This window comes from Mustela putorius, unplaced genomic scaffold, assembly GCF_011764305.1.
Source record: "Mustela putorius furo isolate JIRA1106 unplaced genomic scaffold, ASM1176430v1.1 tig00537350_pilon_pilon_pilon, whole genome shotgun sequence".
NCBI lineage: Eukaryota > Metazoa > Chordata > Mammalia > Carnivora > Mustelidae > Mustela > Mustela putorius.
In genome coordinates, this window is record NW_025422471.1 from 8,216,881 (window position 1) to 8,233,506 (window position 16,626).

At 44.7% G+C, this 16,626-nt stretch overlaps 1 long non-coding RNA gene across 1 annotated transcript; it reads right to left on the bottom strand.

The window, feature by feature from the left end:
- Positions 1–1,769: 1,769 nt before the first annotated feature.
- LOC106003547 lies at positions 1,770–14,818 on the bottom strand. Its single transcript, XR_001176099.2, has 4 exons — positions 14,522–14,818; positions 13,651–13,727; positions 13,405–13,554; positions 1,770–2,206 (listed from the first exon to the last, which is right to left on the bottom strand). It is a non-coding gene; the product is annotated as an uncharacterized LOC106003547 (long non-coding RNA).
- Between the last annotated feature and the right edge of the window lie 1,808 nt (positions 14,819–16,626).

A 16,626-nucleotide genomic window follows, 5' to 3' on the forward strand; every position in this document is an offset into this window, starting at 1 on the left:
GAGTCGAGGGGTAAGATGGAACAGTGACAGGCTTCAAACTGGGTTTTTATTGGGCTTCAGTAGCTTTTAACCATATTTGCCATATTCTCTGACCTCTCGAGTGAGCGTATGGCCCTAACAAAATGTAAGCATCATGGGGGAGACCCCTAGCTCTCTAATTTTTTATTTGGCTGATTTATGTTTACCTGGAGCTGCTTATTTGTCTCAGTCGACCACCACTAAGCCGACTGCCACTTCCACCCTCTCCCCCTCCCTGCCTCACCTCCTAAAGAGGAATTCTACTTTGGGAAATAAACATATCTTGCCCAGTAACGTCCTTCCATCAGTCTGACCACCTGCTCTTCTCGGCAGTGTGGAACAAACTCCCTCAGCCCTTGCTCTAAGTAAAAGAGCATCACCTGGACCCTTGTAACACTTTACGAAAACTCAGAATCCTCATTGGAACCCAAGAGGCGGGTTTCAGCTCCTTCTAGCCACCCTTGACTCAGTTCAGATTCACCATTTGTAGGATAACGTACTTCGAGATTTTAGCTACTTCCTAGTTTTGATGCAGATGGACTTTTCCTATCAAAACTTCATCCATTTTGAGGATGCCTGGGTGGCTCTATGGGTTAAAAACTCGGCCTTCATCTCAGGTCATGATCTCAGGGGCCTGGGATCGAGCCCCACATCAGGCTCCCTGCTGAGAGCCTGTTTCCTTCTCTCTCTCTCTCTCTCTGCCTGCTGTGATCTCTATCAAATAAATCAATAAAATCTTAAAAAAAAAAAAAAAAAACCTTCATCCATTTTAAACTTCATGTTGTAAGTTTCATGGACAGGATAAAGACAACAGAACTTTACACCAGAACTTTAATCCCTGGCTTATAAGCATTTTGCTTCTCTTAGTTTCATTCAAAATCACTTGCTAAACATTTATTATACTATTGAAAGCTCCACTCCCTCAGCACAAATCATCGGTAGTAGAATTATGAAGTTGGCACGAATCATTTACACTACTAACTTAAAAATTTAGTGAGTAAATATTAGATGCAGAACAGTATGTAAGATGCTGCTTAAGATATAAAAATGAGTAAGACTCAAGACCTACTTTCAAGGAATACTATGGTATAACATGAGATGAGGATCTCGAAGTAACCATAGTAAGATGCATTGAATGAGGTCAGTGAATCATCTCTACTATTAGGACGTGATCGTGAGGATGGAAAGAGCTATGGAGGGTGTGATCACATCCAACTGAAGTGATGATGCAAATCAAAAGGAAAGAAGAAATGATGAGCAACATTCATGCTAAGTAACTTGAGGGAGGGTAGCATGACGGCAAGACACTAGGCTTGGGAGTCATACGGAGGTGGGTTCACCTCTCGGATCGTACAATTACTGGACTGACTCAGTGAAACCACTCCTCTGTCCGTTTTGCTTCGGTAAAATGCCCAATACCTCCAATCTGTTGTAAGGACTGAGAAGAATAACGCATGTCACAATCCCTGCACAGAGCCAGGCTCACTGTAGGTGTTTCAAAAACATTTATTTTCTTGCCGAATTAACTCTGTTCATGTTTCATCCCTTAATTGCCATAGCTCTTATATTAACTATTTAACACACAGGAAAGTTTTTTGTTTTTGTTTTTAAAGATTTTATTTATTTGTCAGAGAGAGAGAGAGAGCGCACAAGCAGGGTGAGTAGCAGGCAAAGGGCGAAGTAGGCAGGGAGCCCAATGCAGGGCCCGATCCCAGGACCCTGGGATCATGACCTGGGCCAAATGCAGACACTTAACTGATTGAGCCAGGCAGTTGTCCTGGAAAGTGTGTGTGTGTGTGTGTGTGTTTTAAGATGAGTGTTCTTACCCCTTGTTAATTCTATCTGCTATATAATTGCATAATTCTTAACTATAATCATTGCTCTATTAACTCTCTCTCTCTCTCTGAAAAATCCAAAGAGAGAATCATGAAAGTGTTCCACAAACTGTTAAGTAATAGCCAGTGTAAGGAAATAGTATTACTGTCGACCTTATCTTAGGTTCCGGCCTTTAAAATGACATCCCAGCCCCACTTTGAATGGGAGAAACCTTTAACAGACCTGAACTGGGTTTTACCCTGCTGCGCATTTAGACAATTTCTCTATTGATTGAAGGCTATTTCTCGGAGAATATTTAGTCTGCTTGAGGCTGGCTTGGGATCTTGCCAATGTTTTCCGTGGATATGCAACACTATACACACAAAAAGAAAATAGGTCAGAATCTCCTCTGGTTGTGCTGCCTCTTTCCTTAGCTAAAGGTCATTCTTAATCCTCCCCCAGCTCCCAGAATGCCGTGTGCAATGGGTTTTGAAATGTTCTGGGAAGGAAGTGGCTTCTATAAAGAAAAGCAGGGAACAGATTTTTCATGAGAGCGAAGGGCCCTGCGTGTTTCTCAATTCCGTTTAAAACGCTGTAAAAAGGAGTTCGAGGGAAACTTCATGTCGGTCTACTTGCCGTGGTTAAACTTCGAAGTTACATCCCTGGACAGAACCCTGGCTGGACGTTTAACCATGAGCCCTCCGTGACAGAGCATGGTAAGTGAGAGGATGCCACGGGCCGGTGTCACCACACCTCGCGCAGAGGGTGATATCAACACGGCCCGAGAGTTCCCACGAAATCCAGTGACCAGCACGCTGGGACCAGAGTGAGACGACAGCACTTCTCGGAAACCCAGCAATGAAGACAGATTCTGAGAATGCCACGCGGCATCCTCAGACCGCCACAGACGACGTGGGGTGGGGCGAGACACACACACGACAGCGAGGCCAACCTGGAAAGCCGCCTCCTTGCGTCCTCAGAGCTCCCACTGCTCGTGAGGACCACCAGCTGCTCCCAGATCTCTGCCTGCAGCAGCGGCCAACCAAGTCCATTTCCCAGAGACACTGGCAGGCCCCCCATCACCCTGAGTGTTGGCCACTGGCTAGACCACACAGCGGTCCCCATCTTAGAAAAGCAGTTATTTTCACCATTTGTTGTTCCCTGGGTATGAGCTCATTTCCACACTTCCTAAGGCTTCCACACAATTTGAATTCCCTTTTTCTATTCATAGCAGTTGCCTCATCTAGTTTTGACTCAGCCATTATCAAAGCACGTGTCATGCTCTCAGACATGTGTCTGGAAATACTATGTATGTGACTCAGGAAACAAGGAAACATGAGCACGCAGGTATCATCCCTTTGGGATGATGTCCTTTATTTTCCAAGAGTGATGTTTTCCAGGTATCTGCTAATAAAAACTATACCTACCTACATACATGCATGCATGTGTAAATACAGGTACATATTTATGTGCGTATATAAAATCTGGTTGACGCTAACATAATCTGTAACAATCATTCACGTTAAAAGAAAGCATGGTAGTAACATCTCCCGAAACAAAAATGATGAAATGGAAAACTATGTCACTGAAAAGATGAAACAGAGCACGTTATTTCTAGGATCTATTACATTCTTTTGCTTCCTTGAGCACACACTCTATATTGATGTTGCTAAATTGTGGATATCAGTACATCTCTGCCTCCTTTTAGCCACCTCTCCCTTCCCTGCCAAAAAAAACCCCAATTCTCCCAAACCAAGAAATGGTAGGTTTTGTGTTTACTTCCATTATATGGTATTTCCATTCATGCTGGGGAAGTGACTATGTATGTGTTTTGCTGTGAAACTGGTAAAAATGCCTGTGACTGCCCAGGCTTGGGGGCTAGAGTTCTAGGAGAATGCCCAGCCCAGGCTTATCTCAATGCCTGAGCTCAGACATTTCATACCTCTTCTACCTCTCACTTTCATGTCTCATCTTAATGTGGGCTTTCACTCACCTTCGTCTGGCTGTTAGCCCACCTTTGTACTAATCTCCTTAGCTTTCCTATGGGGTCTGGAAACACTCAAATAACATCAAGATGACCCTAACACTTTGTTTTGTCAAGTACCCTGTTGTAGGCTCCCTGTTGTAGGGATATCTGATCACCGTAGCAAAACAAGTATATATCGACTCTAGTTCCCAAATGAATTGTACCTTCATTTCTTGCCATTAAACAGAAGTATGGCATTTGGGAATGAACTGGGTAAGTTGAGTTTCATTAAGTAGATACATTGAGAAGACATAAGTAATGCTGCTCTTAGTTCACATGGCTGTCCTTTGAACCAAAGAAGCCACTCTGGCAAGGGGTGCTTACCCTTGGGCCCACAAACACCCAGAGGGCTCTTAGATAGAATTTCACCGGTATATACATTTGGAGGGAAAAACCCACTAATTTTCCAAACCTGAAATTTTGCTTTTCTTTTAATTATGAAGATAGGCAACAAACTATAATGGTTTCCTATGACTTTGTCACCATTAGTTGTTGCCAGTACCTTGAAATATCATTAATGTTCATCCCTACTTTCAAGGTGTAACACTTACTAAACCCACCAGATCTTATTTAATGTGTTAATAAAGAAACACCTATATTACTATACCACATCTGTTTTTAAAATTTTCGTCAACATAATTGGTTCCCTTAGTATCCTATGTTTTTTTTGTTTTTTTTTTTGTTTTTGTTTTTTTTTTTTTTTGGTCCTTGCAAGAACATCACTGGCTCAGTGGGTTAAGCCGCTGCCTTCGGCTCAGGTCATGATCTCAGGGTCCTGGGATCGAGTCCCACATCGGGCTCTCTGCTCAGCAAGGAGCCTGTTTCCTCCTCTCTCTCTCTCTCTGCCTGCCTCTCTGCCTACTTGTGATCTCTCTCTGTCAAATAAATAAATAAAATCTTTAAAAAAAAAAAAAAAAGAAGTGGTTCACAGGCTCCACCAGACTTCCAAACAGGGCCGTGGCTCAAAATCAAAGAACGCGACTCCCTGCGCTAGGGTTTCACAGATGAACTTGAGTTGCCGATTTATATATACATCATCCCAGTGGGAGCACGGCAAATGATAATGACTAATGCTCGAGAAATGGGATTTAGGCATGGGCTTCTAACAAGTGTTCAACCCTCCTGGGTCAAGAAACTTCAATGAAAGGGCGGAGAGAAAGAGAACCCGCTGTCAGCAAGCGTTCAGAACTGCAGAGCAAGCCATTGCATAACCATAGGCTGGATTCGCTGGTTGGCCTTCTTTGTCCAGCTTGCTGAGATGATGATATCCCGGTCTTCAAGAATGATTATAGGTTACGAGGCCTGCAGGTTCAAAACTGCCCTCTGCGGCTATTTGTAAGTTCCTCTGACTCTTCCTTTATTGCCTACTGAGATCCCTGGTTGTTCGCCCTAGAAGTTCTAGCTCATTCCTTTGACTCAGGGTTTCAATTAGACCTTTACAACGGAAGATGATTCTTCGTCTTCAAGAGAAGCTGACTCCATGGTGTCAGGTCCTGCCGGACTTGAGATGACCCCTCCCTTAATTTCAGTTGATTCATATTCTCCGTGGCTGACTCAGAGGCATGGCTCAAATAATGATGACATCATTTTAAACTTATAAAATTTGAAGGGGGCCAGGGACAGAAATAGAAGGGAAAGCACGTAGAATGGATGATAGGAATAAAAGGAAAACTGTATATGGAATGAATGACTGCCAGAGGCCCTTTGTCTTGGAATAAAACAGAAACTTAACTAATAATAGCACATAACTTACATGTGAGTGGGGTTTGTCTAGTCATTATTCAGTTCAAGGTCCTTCGAACCCAGCCAAGAGTTACAAAAACTGTATCTCAGAAAACATTAAGGACAGGACCCAGGCCCCATATTGGAAAGTGAGGCTTAAGCCAGGCCAGGGGGCTAGGCTCTCTACTCCCTACTCTTGGCAGGACTTCTCCACACAACACAAAATCTGAAAAGCCTAGAGTCCTCGGGGGTACTGCTTGAGAAAAACGAAACAAAACATAGAACTGTATACTGGCCGAAAACTAAATGAGACTCAGGAGAAAAACAGTAAACATCAGCACTTCCTAATGTTTATAACACTCGCCAAAGATCAAAAAGGACAGGGAAGCATTGTTGGCCATTTGAAGTAAAACAACAACGACAAAAGTGGTAATACATAGAGAGGACAGGATTTAGCAAAAGAAACTGGAGGTCAAAAACCATTGAGAATCTACTTGAAGTTATATTTCAATTTTTTAAAAGGTTACTGCTTATCTATTCATAGGTTTAGTTTTGGTTTTTTTTAAGATTGTATTTATTTATTCAACAGACAGAGATCACAAGTAGGCAGAGAGGCAAGCAGAGAGAGAGGAAGGGAAGCAGGCTCCCTGCTGAGCAGAGAGCCCGATGCGGGGCTCGATCCCAGGACCTTGGGATCATGACCTGAGCCGAAGGCAGACGCTTTAACCCACTGAGCCACCCAGGTGCCCCCATAGGTTTAGTTTTTGTTCATATACATTGAAGCATAATATATGTACATTGTATTATCCACAAGACAACAGGACCTGTGATACAAATAATATCTCCCATGGTTTTTAAGTACATTTCTTATATAGTTTTCTGAATAATAGCCAAAAAAATTATGTAACATTCTTGGGCTTTATTCAAAAATAAGTAAATAACTTCATCTTTGGGTTATTTTGTTTCTCATGATCTCTCACCCAACTACAGGGAAAGCCTGATGCTTGTAAAAAGGAAAACACACACACACACACACACAAACAAAAAGGAGGATGGAGGGCCCCACTGGTCTCTAAACATTGTGCACGTGAGCGGTTGCTACACAGGTTTCCAGATTCTGATTTGAATCTCAGGGGCCAGAGCTGTGTGTGTTCCACAAAAGGCCCTTTGAAACTCTGTTCCCTTCCTGGTCTGACAAAGCCCTAGATGGCTGACCTTTGAGGGACGGACAGGTTGGTTTGGCTTGGCCTCTGATCTCCGTGAAGGACTGTGAGCCATGCTCCTCTGTCTGGGAGCTGCCGACTACTTCCTCCATTATATTTAGCTCTTCGGTTATTTTCCTAATGAGCTGTCTGTTTGCCTCCAGCCTTCCAGCCAGAAAATGAATGTGTGCAAATTACAAAGTACTGAGTGCTTGAGACCTACAAGGGGCTGCTCTACACACTTTGAAATCCACCCGCTCTAGAGTTCTTGCTGGGGCTGGGTCTTTATTCCATTTGCCCCATGGCCCGACAGGAACATGACCTTCCAGTCCTTCTCTCAAATGATCACCTCCACAGCTGCCCTTCCCCACACCCCCCCCCCCAGCCTTGCTGGAGTGCTAAGGTAGCTAAGAGGCTGATGAAGCACGGGCTTACTGTGGCAGCAATTCAAGGACAAAGGAAAAATTAAAATGTATTTTAATCAACCTGGTAATTGCCATGGGAGAATTATTTACAATTATGACGTGACTCTGAATAGTCTATTTTGAATTATGTGCAGAGAGGTTGGAGAAGGAATCTTAAGAAGAAGGAATGGGGACTCTTAGGGTCATCATCAGCCTCTACTTCCTAGTGTCCTACAGACAGGTTTTTGACCTGCCCCACTCCTCCACGAATCTTCCACTCAGAGTCGACATGACTCAGAGAATTCAGTCCCACTGGAAATGTGGAACGTGGTGAGCCTCAATCTGCCTTCATAGGAACTTCTCCACTCCTGTAGTTGTACCCCTGCATGCCCCCAAGTAACTGGAAATTGTAGAAACTCACTACTTTCCATCTTCAAAGCCAAATGACATTTTGGTGGTGGCTTGGAATCTTCATTTTCAGGGAGTTGATGGACACCAAAATATATACATGGCTATGTCTTCACAGACAGAATATTGCACGACCCCCGCCTTTCATGTCTTACAAAGGACTTACGTGCACATTTTAATTAGGTCCCATTATATAAAATGGATGTTGATATTTTTAATTTTAAGACCTAGGAGGTGCTGTGTAACCAAGCTCTCTCTGAACCAGGAGAAGCATTTTGTACATTGTTGGTGGAAAAGCCCATCATCAGTATGTCTGTGAGAGTCAACACAGATGGACACATGGCTGCCATGCAAAAATCGTTTTCTGCTCAAGGTGAAACCAAAGAATAAATGACCTAGAGAAGATCTGGAGTTGATTTAGCAACTGTTAGATACTGCCAAATACTGAGACTTGATTTTTAAAAACTTATTAAAAGTATATATACATGTATATATATACATGGATAGTGTATGTTTTTAGAGGACTCACAACAAGAATTCTTGCGGGGGGGGGACCATTACCCAGAGCACTTAAAATACAGTGTAGGTTTTAAAAGTTAATTTATACATAGCTTTTAGAAATCGTTTTAGAAAAAAGAAAATTACAGGCAGAAGATCCCATGACTTAATTGGTGGTGACAATTTTTAAATTATATTTTCAGGGCTCAAACAACCAATACGTCCCACACCCCACGTATCCCTACTTTTCCCCCAGTAACTTTGTGCTGGGCAGGAACGAAAGGACAGCAGTTGCAGGGTCTGACTGACATTATGTGCCTACTACTTCTCCAGCCCTGGCAGGGCGAAATCATGGGGCTTGGGATTTTATAAACACGAGTTTCTTACTCCATGCTCTAGGGAAGGTAAACTCCAAGGCCTGGCAGACGGGGAAACGCCTCCCAGTTTCCAAAATTGGACAGTCAGGCCTGAACCATGGGATTCAGCTGCCCCAGAGTAAGCCTGGGTGGCCACACTGTGGCCACATCAAAGCAAAACACACATGCAATTTGGGGACATTCACCCTGCAAGTTTTGATGGGAATGTGAGTAGGAGGAGAAGGAGTGACAGTCCCTACCTCTTACTTCCAGGTCCCCCCTCCCCCTGGGACCTCTAGGATAAACTGCTCCCCTCTGTAGTCTGGGACCCTCACTTGTTGGACAAGGAGCTTGTTGAGTCTCACACATGAATGAGGATCAGATGGAGAAGTAAGCCTCACTGACACTGCTTCCCTGAGTGATTCCTCTCCCAAAGCCCTCCCCCACCAAAAAATCAATCTCCTGACCTTTAAATCTACCTTCTGTCCTACTGAGAGATTGCCAAGCACAAAGCATTATAGGGACTCCTATCACAAAACTAACAGGGCCTGAGCCACCGGAAGGAGAGAGCTGCTCTTTAAAAGCTTTTAAATGCTGTTATATTTTTACAACCACTTACTGAAGAGGTGAATTATTTTCTACTCCTCCTTCCCCAGAAGCACAGACATTAAGGTTACCTGGAAACCTGTCCAGGAAGCATGGGGCAAACAGTAACCAAGCCATGGAAACATCCAGATCCGTCATCGAAAAGGAGATGCTATCAACAAGGTCGTATCTGGGTAGAGGTGGACTGGAAATTTCATTAGTTTGCATGTCCTGGCTATTTGGGGTGTGTGGGGGGACGTTTACACATGCATTTGGGAAGGGAGTTTGTTCTTAGCTTGGCATGTGGGGGAGCTTGGTTAGGCTAAGTTGGAAAAGAGGCTCGAGACTGGATGCTACTCATACTGTGGACTATCCCAAGGAAGGAGGAAGCACAAGGAGAAGACAAGGCGTCGGAAGGCACTGCGTCTCATCTGGAAGAACTTCCAATCTGCTGGCGATGTGATGAACACAGAGAATGACCCGAGAGCCATCCTCAGGTTTCGGAAGCACAATAACATACCACGGAATAACGTCTCCTAGGGAGACCGGATTTCATACTGAAGGTGGTTTTGAATAAGATCTTGAGAGACACAACAGCAAAGATGGGAGAAAAGATGGGGTGGGGAGCGCCTGGCATGGTATGTTAGCCGGACGTGCGCACCGAGGACATGAAACAAAATGACGGGAAGAGGGTTTGAGGAGAAATTTACAGTGTTGTTTATTTTGAGGTTTTCATTTTCCTGACTGTATGGGTGAGAAGGGGGAAATGACTGTTCTGTCTCTTCATGACCTTAGCTACTGAGGAAAAGCCTTCACATTGTGAAAGCCGGGTTTTTCGCTTTTTTTTTTCTTCTTCTATTTCTAAAGAGCTTATTCCTAATGTGTATTTCATTTCCAACCAACACCCCGTCTATGTCAGATGAGGTGATAAAACGTGTAATTATAGAGAAGCAAAGCTGTGACTCAGCTCCTTCCCCGCGCAGCCTTGCCCACAGACGCGGGGCTTTGGGAAGTCCAGCTGGCAGAAAAGCAGCCGCGAGGAGCAGGGACACAGAAAAAAAGGCTGTGTGGCCACTCACTGCACCCATTCCCTTTTGCTCTACCCCCAGAACATGTCCTTTCTCTGATTCAGCATTAAGAAAGTGAACCAACGAAACTGTAATCTGAAAGGGAAGCTATCGGCAAACCCTGTTGTGAAAAATCAGCTGGAACCCTTAAGGCAAGCTGCGGGACAAGCCCTGGGCTTTCCACACCGAGTGCTTTCCACGCAGCAGCCCTCGGTTGGATGAGGGGCGTCTGGGCCTCTGGTGAGTCAGTAGAACATGGCCACGAATCTTGAGCAACCGTAGAGAATCAGACACTAAAAATACAGACAGGAAATCTCCACAACACAAAGAATTCTCAGGAAGGGAAAGGGGGTGAGTGATAAAACCCCAGCCGATGGGGCCACACACCTCCCCAATTACACAAAACCAAAGCTGTCAATCTGGGACTACCGAACGACATTCTCGCCAGCCTCTCGGCCTGCGTGTTTCACAGATGGTGGCTTCCTTGGGTAATAGGACTGAGAGAACACTCATCTGAGCATCAGGGAACGTAGCCATGGTCTCGCCAAACCCTCTTGATTGGTGGGAGACACCTGAGCTCGGCCCCTCTGAAAATGGAACGAGCACATATCAGATTTGCACCTGGTCTTCCTCACTCACCTCACAAAGGGGAAGTGGTGTTTAAAGGCATGAACTGGAAGCTGGGTACTTCACTGTACCTGTGATATCCCGTGGTCTTAAAAAATTCACACAAGCCCTCTCTGAGTCTTAGTTTCACCATCTCCAAAGTGATGTGAATTCACCTTACCTATTTTATTCTACAAAGGTCACATATTAAAAATGCCAGACCCGAGCATGTTTCTTTGAGTGAAGAACTCTTGTTTTCTGGCTTTATTCATATCTACTACCCTCATAACTCAGGATCAATCATAATCTCTTAGCAAAGTTTCCTTTTGCATTTGTTTCCTCTCTCGCATAAAACACATGCGCATGCGTGCACACACATACACACGCTAATAAAGATTCTGAATTCTTTCATTTTCTTCAATTTCCATACATTTCTCTGAGTGAGCAAGAACAGGAGAGAATTTACAACACAAGCCAAGAATTACTCATAATATTGCATATATCCATGAGAATATATTACACACACAAGCATCATTCTTCCCCTGTGCCCTAAGGGGTAGGGATGGGGTGAGTTTATTTAGACTAAGCTAAACTCTGCTGAACTTGGTTTTCAAGGTGTTCAAGCTTTTGTGTGCTTACTCACCTGAAATGTCCCTGTCCCTGTGCCTGGAAAGTGCTCAGTGCTTGCATCATGCTCCTCCCTCCTGTGGACCCCCACCCAATTCCACTAAAGCCAGAAACCCTGGGACAGCTGGTGACCCCCGCCCCATCCCCCACCAGTGAGTTCTGGAAGGAAAAAGGCAGTCAAGAGAAACCATATATTTCCTAACTTCTCCAGCCCCCAAAGATCATTTTTATCAGTAAAAACCTTCAAGAACCAAACATCAAAAGCCAGACACAAAGCCCAATTAAAAGCACACACACACACACACACACACAAAATTAACGAGGCATAGAGATTTCTGTAGGAGAACTTTGAGGGAACAATGAGATTTGAGATTACACAACAAGGTGGGAAAGGGGATTGGACGCGGGTCGGAAAAATCCCGGAGGAACAGCTAGCTGAAACTGGAAATGAGGACGTGGGTATCTTCTCTGGCATCTATTTCCCTCTAAATGTGGGAGAAGAGTCAGAGCAACACACTGGGGAGAGTCAGGTGAGAAAGTCACCTTTGTGTGGCTCAGACGCTACCTGCCTACCCTGTGTACCTTCATGTCCAGGCCAGAAGCTGCTCCCATCCCCCTCCTGCAGGTGAAAAGCCCCCCCCCCCCCAGCCCGTGTCTCCTCCCTCCCAATTCCAGTCAAGTTAATTCTCTTCAGGTGCTTCTGCTGCTGTAAATCCAGGCTATCATTCAGGCTCCCTGGTCACTGGCTCAAACCCTTCAGAACTTTCCAGGTCTGTTTTCTCTCTAATTCTAACACCATCTTGTGTCTCTTCCCCAACACCAAAATTCTGCCATAATCCTCAGTACAGATCAACTCTAGTCATCTACATTTTTTTTCTAGGTGCAGCAAAAAACAAAAACAAACAAACAACAACAAAAAAGAAACAAAACAAAAATCCCCCAAAACCAAAACTCTGGGCGGGTTCCCCTCAGTTCATTTCCCCTCACCCACATTTTCAGCTCCCGCTCTGACCAACTCACCGTCTCCAAGAACAATCCCATCCTGGGCCTCCTGCCAGAATAATGTTTTTACAGTTTTCACTTGAATTTCTAAACAGCATACTTCTGAACACACAAATAATAGACAAGGCAGACCTATTTTTGGAGCTAAGAGTGACAAAAATCTCAAAATACAAATCTGTCCCAAGTTGGTTTTAAAAAAGAAAGTGCCCCTTGAAAAAATAGCTGTGCTTATGAAATACTCAAATATATTCCACGAGCACAAATAGTAAGCGTCCAAAGCGAGGGGAAAGGGTCAATGCCGTCTGGTTTACAGAAAGTGAACCTGAGTCATGGTGAGGTCCTGAAATTCCATGAACTCATTCTGCCTGTAAATGCCCCAGAACCAATGGTGAGCAAAGCAAACTCTGGCCAGGCAAGCAGAAGCACTTTGTTTTCCACTACGCGGTGACGCCAGATCCCCCGTGCCTCTGACAAAGGCCCTCGTCAAGCCGGTGTGTCATCACTTGCGTTCGCCACGGCTGCAGCTCAGGGCGCACGAAAACCCACTTCCCGACTTCCCAGTAACTGGGTTGCCTCCCCGGGAGCGGGGGCCGGCCGGCCGGGATCGCGCGGGGTGCAGCGCCATCTGCTGGACGCCGCCCGGAAGAGCCGCAGCCGAGCTGACCTCGGACTCCCCGGAGGCCCTAGGGGTGCCCTGTTTGCTTTGAGGCAAGGACCGAACCTGACTGGAAGGAGAACAAAAACACTAGCAGAAAGACGCACTCTTGATCCCAACCCACCCTCAGAGGCTCACGCGATCCTTTCTGCACTATATTATGGGGCGTGGTGTGTGTGCACACGCCTGTGTGTCAAGGTTTGATGTGGTTGTGCATTTGGGTGGGTCCAGAGGTGATCTCTTAAAGGTTGGGAAGGTGTATCATCGTCATCCTCCGTGCTGGATCTGTGAGGAGCTCTATAGTGGGCAGCTACTCTCACATAAATTACCTCCCTGAATCTCCTACTACTCTGTACAGGGGATAAAACCCTCTCACCCCGGCTCTGCTCTAGCAGAATTACTTATAACCTCACCTGTTGACAGCAAACGAATGAGTTTTCCCCCTTCTCAAGCGACTTCACCCGCATGGAGGCAAAGACTCACAGTCCCTCAGCCAGGTGGTACTGGCCATCACTGTGGAGGAGATCCAGGGCACACCCCAAGGGGAAGTAAACTCCAGCCAGCTGTGTGAAAAAATCTGAAGTCAAAACTCAGCCACTTCCAACAGGCTGTGTGTCAGAAAACCCGTGCGTGTGGGTCTTTGTCAGAGATATACTCACATATGTCACAATTATGAGGTGACTTTCCCTCAGAAGTTCCTGACCTAAAGCCGTGGATATTTGTTGAAGCAGGAGGCCTGAAAGACAAAAGTAAAGGTGTTTCATGAAGAATGCCACTGTTTAGCAAGATAGCAGTGTCTACCAACAGTTCTAGAAACACCAGGGATTGACCCAACAGACTGAGTCTTCTGGATTTTCCTGGTGACTGAATAATACAAACAATAGTACGGCGAGGGCTTCCTTATGTCTGGCAGTAGGATAAGTACTTCACCTTTTCTTTTCTCCTGTAATCCTCACAACTACTCTAGGAGATAAGCACTAGGCTTAGCCTGCTTTACACATGAGGAAACTGAGACTCAGAGAGTTTGAGGCCTAAGTTTACCCAAATCAGGTGTAAAGGTAGGACTCAAGCCCAAATGTGTCTGGCCCAAAGACTATGTTCCCAATGTTTACTGCTTCCCAGATGTTAGTGCCGTACGAGGCAGTGAACTATAGTATATTTTACTTGTTATTTCAAGGCCAAAAATGACTCATCAGCCACATGACCACACCAGTCATTTTCAATGACCCCTGGACTACCCAAGCAGGGCCTGAAGAAAGAACTTTCGTTCATTTTGTTTTGAGCCAGGATGACAGACCAAGAATGGCTGGAACAAATAGTTCTAGGTCAGAGGTCAGAGGACAGACCCAGACTCCCAGGGCCAAAACAAACAAGGCTCTCTGTGCCTTGTGGGGGCCCACAGGCTGGGTCTGGCACCCATGTCTTGGGATGGGATGACGGGGTGTGAAAGGTGGCCTCCCCCATTCTTAGGCAACTGGGGTGGATGAGGAAAACATCGTCCTGCCTTCAGCTTCCTGTTCTGCCACATACCAGCAGGGAAGCTGTGTGACGGCCAGGAAGGGCAGCCTTCGGCAGCGTCATCTCCCAGAACTTCACAGAGGCCAAAGCTTCTCACTCTAAAGTGGCATTAATGACTTCCATGCTGAACTGTCATCAGGTCACGCGAACCAGTGTGTAAGAAGGTGCTGGTGGACCCCAGGGTTCTGCAGATAACAGTGAACGTATGGTTATCGGTTTCACAGCTAAACAAATATTTTACTAATTCTTGCATGTGCTTTTTGGAGAAATGGTAAAGAGATATTATCTGTGCAGTCTTTTGCCCTCTGATAAAAATTCTGGGTAGTTACACACTTGGAGGTTTCTGTGAGGCGGTTTGACCTGCCCGGCCAACCCAGGTGACATGTTCATCAAAAGCGTCCTATGGGGCCCAAGTTCACATCTAACAGCAGCGCTATCTTCCCCCATTGAGCCAAACAGTCTTAAGAGCAAACAAAAATAGTGCCAGGTGTACATAAAAAGGCTCTGAATCATTGAACACTACATCAAAAACTAATGATGTACTACAGAGTGGCTAACTGAACATAGTAAAATAAATTTTAAAAAATAAATAAAGTAAAATAAAAAATTTTAAAAAATTAAAAAAAAAAGAAAAAGGCTCTGGGGAGCACTAGAGAGACAAAGTGAAGAGGGGAGTGAATGCCAGAGCCCAGGGCCTCCCTGTGGAAGCAGGGCACTAAACCCTAGCTGTTCTCTCCTAGCCCTCCTAAGAAGGCCCAATTGGCCCATCAGTGCAGGGCAAAAGGACACTGGAAGTCTAGGCGACACAAGCCTCAAGACTTCTGACAAGTCTTTTGTCTAGGAGGTGCTGGGAGATGCCATACAACATATTTCTTTCTAAATTGATTTTTTTTTCCTCCTAAATGTTATCTAAGTCCTGGAAAGCTATCTCCATGAGCTGATTTTAAAATATCATAAGGTATTTTAAAATACCTTATGATACGTGAAAAACTGCCAGCAGCAATGAATGTCTACCATGAGGGGAATGGTGAAGCAGAGACTGGTGTAGTCTATAATGTTTACAAGAGCTTATTAACACAGAGAGAAGAGCCATAACGTAAAGGAAGGCTTGTGTCAGGCTCTAACAGAAAAGCATAGAGAAAAGCACAGGCGGAACTATCTTACAGTGGCGTCTGATAGTACGAAAGATAAATGATGACGGTGATCGTTATGATACGGTAATGGTGGACGCATGAACTTGTGCGTAAAAACCCACAGAACTGTATAACACAAAAACAAACCTTAATGTGAAGAAGGCAGTTCAGCTAATAATAGTGTTTCAATATTGGTTCATCAATTATAACAGCTGTACACCTCATGCAGGATATTAATAACAGGACGAATTGTATGCATGGGAAGTATGTAGTATTGGTTCAGTGTTTCTGTGACCCTAAAACTGTTCTAAAGAATAGTATTTCACTTTTGTTAGCAACCTAAAAAACAAATAAATGAAAACCCAGAAGGAAATAATTAAAATGCTAACAGTACTGTTTTTTGGATGGTGAGATTATGACTAGTTTCTTTTTGTTGTTGTTATTTTTACTCTTCAAATTTTCTACATTCTAACTTTGTCTCTTTTTACCTATGTATATCACTTTGCCAACTGGGAAAAATAAATGTACGGTTTTACATTCTTGTCTGGGTGGCCAGTCTCTGTGACAGAAAATGTATTTGCTCCAAGTGTTTGGTTGTCTAGTTCTTATACACAGTAGGAACTTAATAAATTTTGCTTATAAAACATAAGCACCTTTAAATATGTCGTCACCTCTGTCAGCCCTGGAGCCCGAGAATTTGTTGCCTCACAGCTCAGAAGACAGCAGATTAAAATAAAAATTGTGAGAGAAAGGGCTCAGAGCCTTGAAGGATGAGCTGGATGGGTCTCTGTGAATTGAAAGTCTCTTTCCGGGGCGCCTGGGTGGCTCAGTGGGTTAAGCCGCTGCCTTCAGCTCAGGTCATGATCCCAGAGTTCTGGGATCGAGTCCCACATCGGGCTCTCTGCTCAGCAGGGAGCCTGCTTCCTCCTCTCTCTCTCTGCCTGCCTCTCTGCCTACATGTAATCTCTCTCTGTCAAATAAATA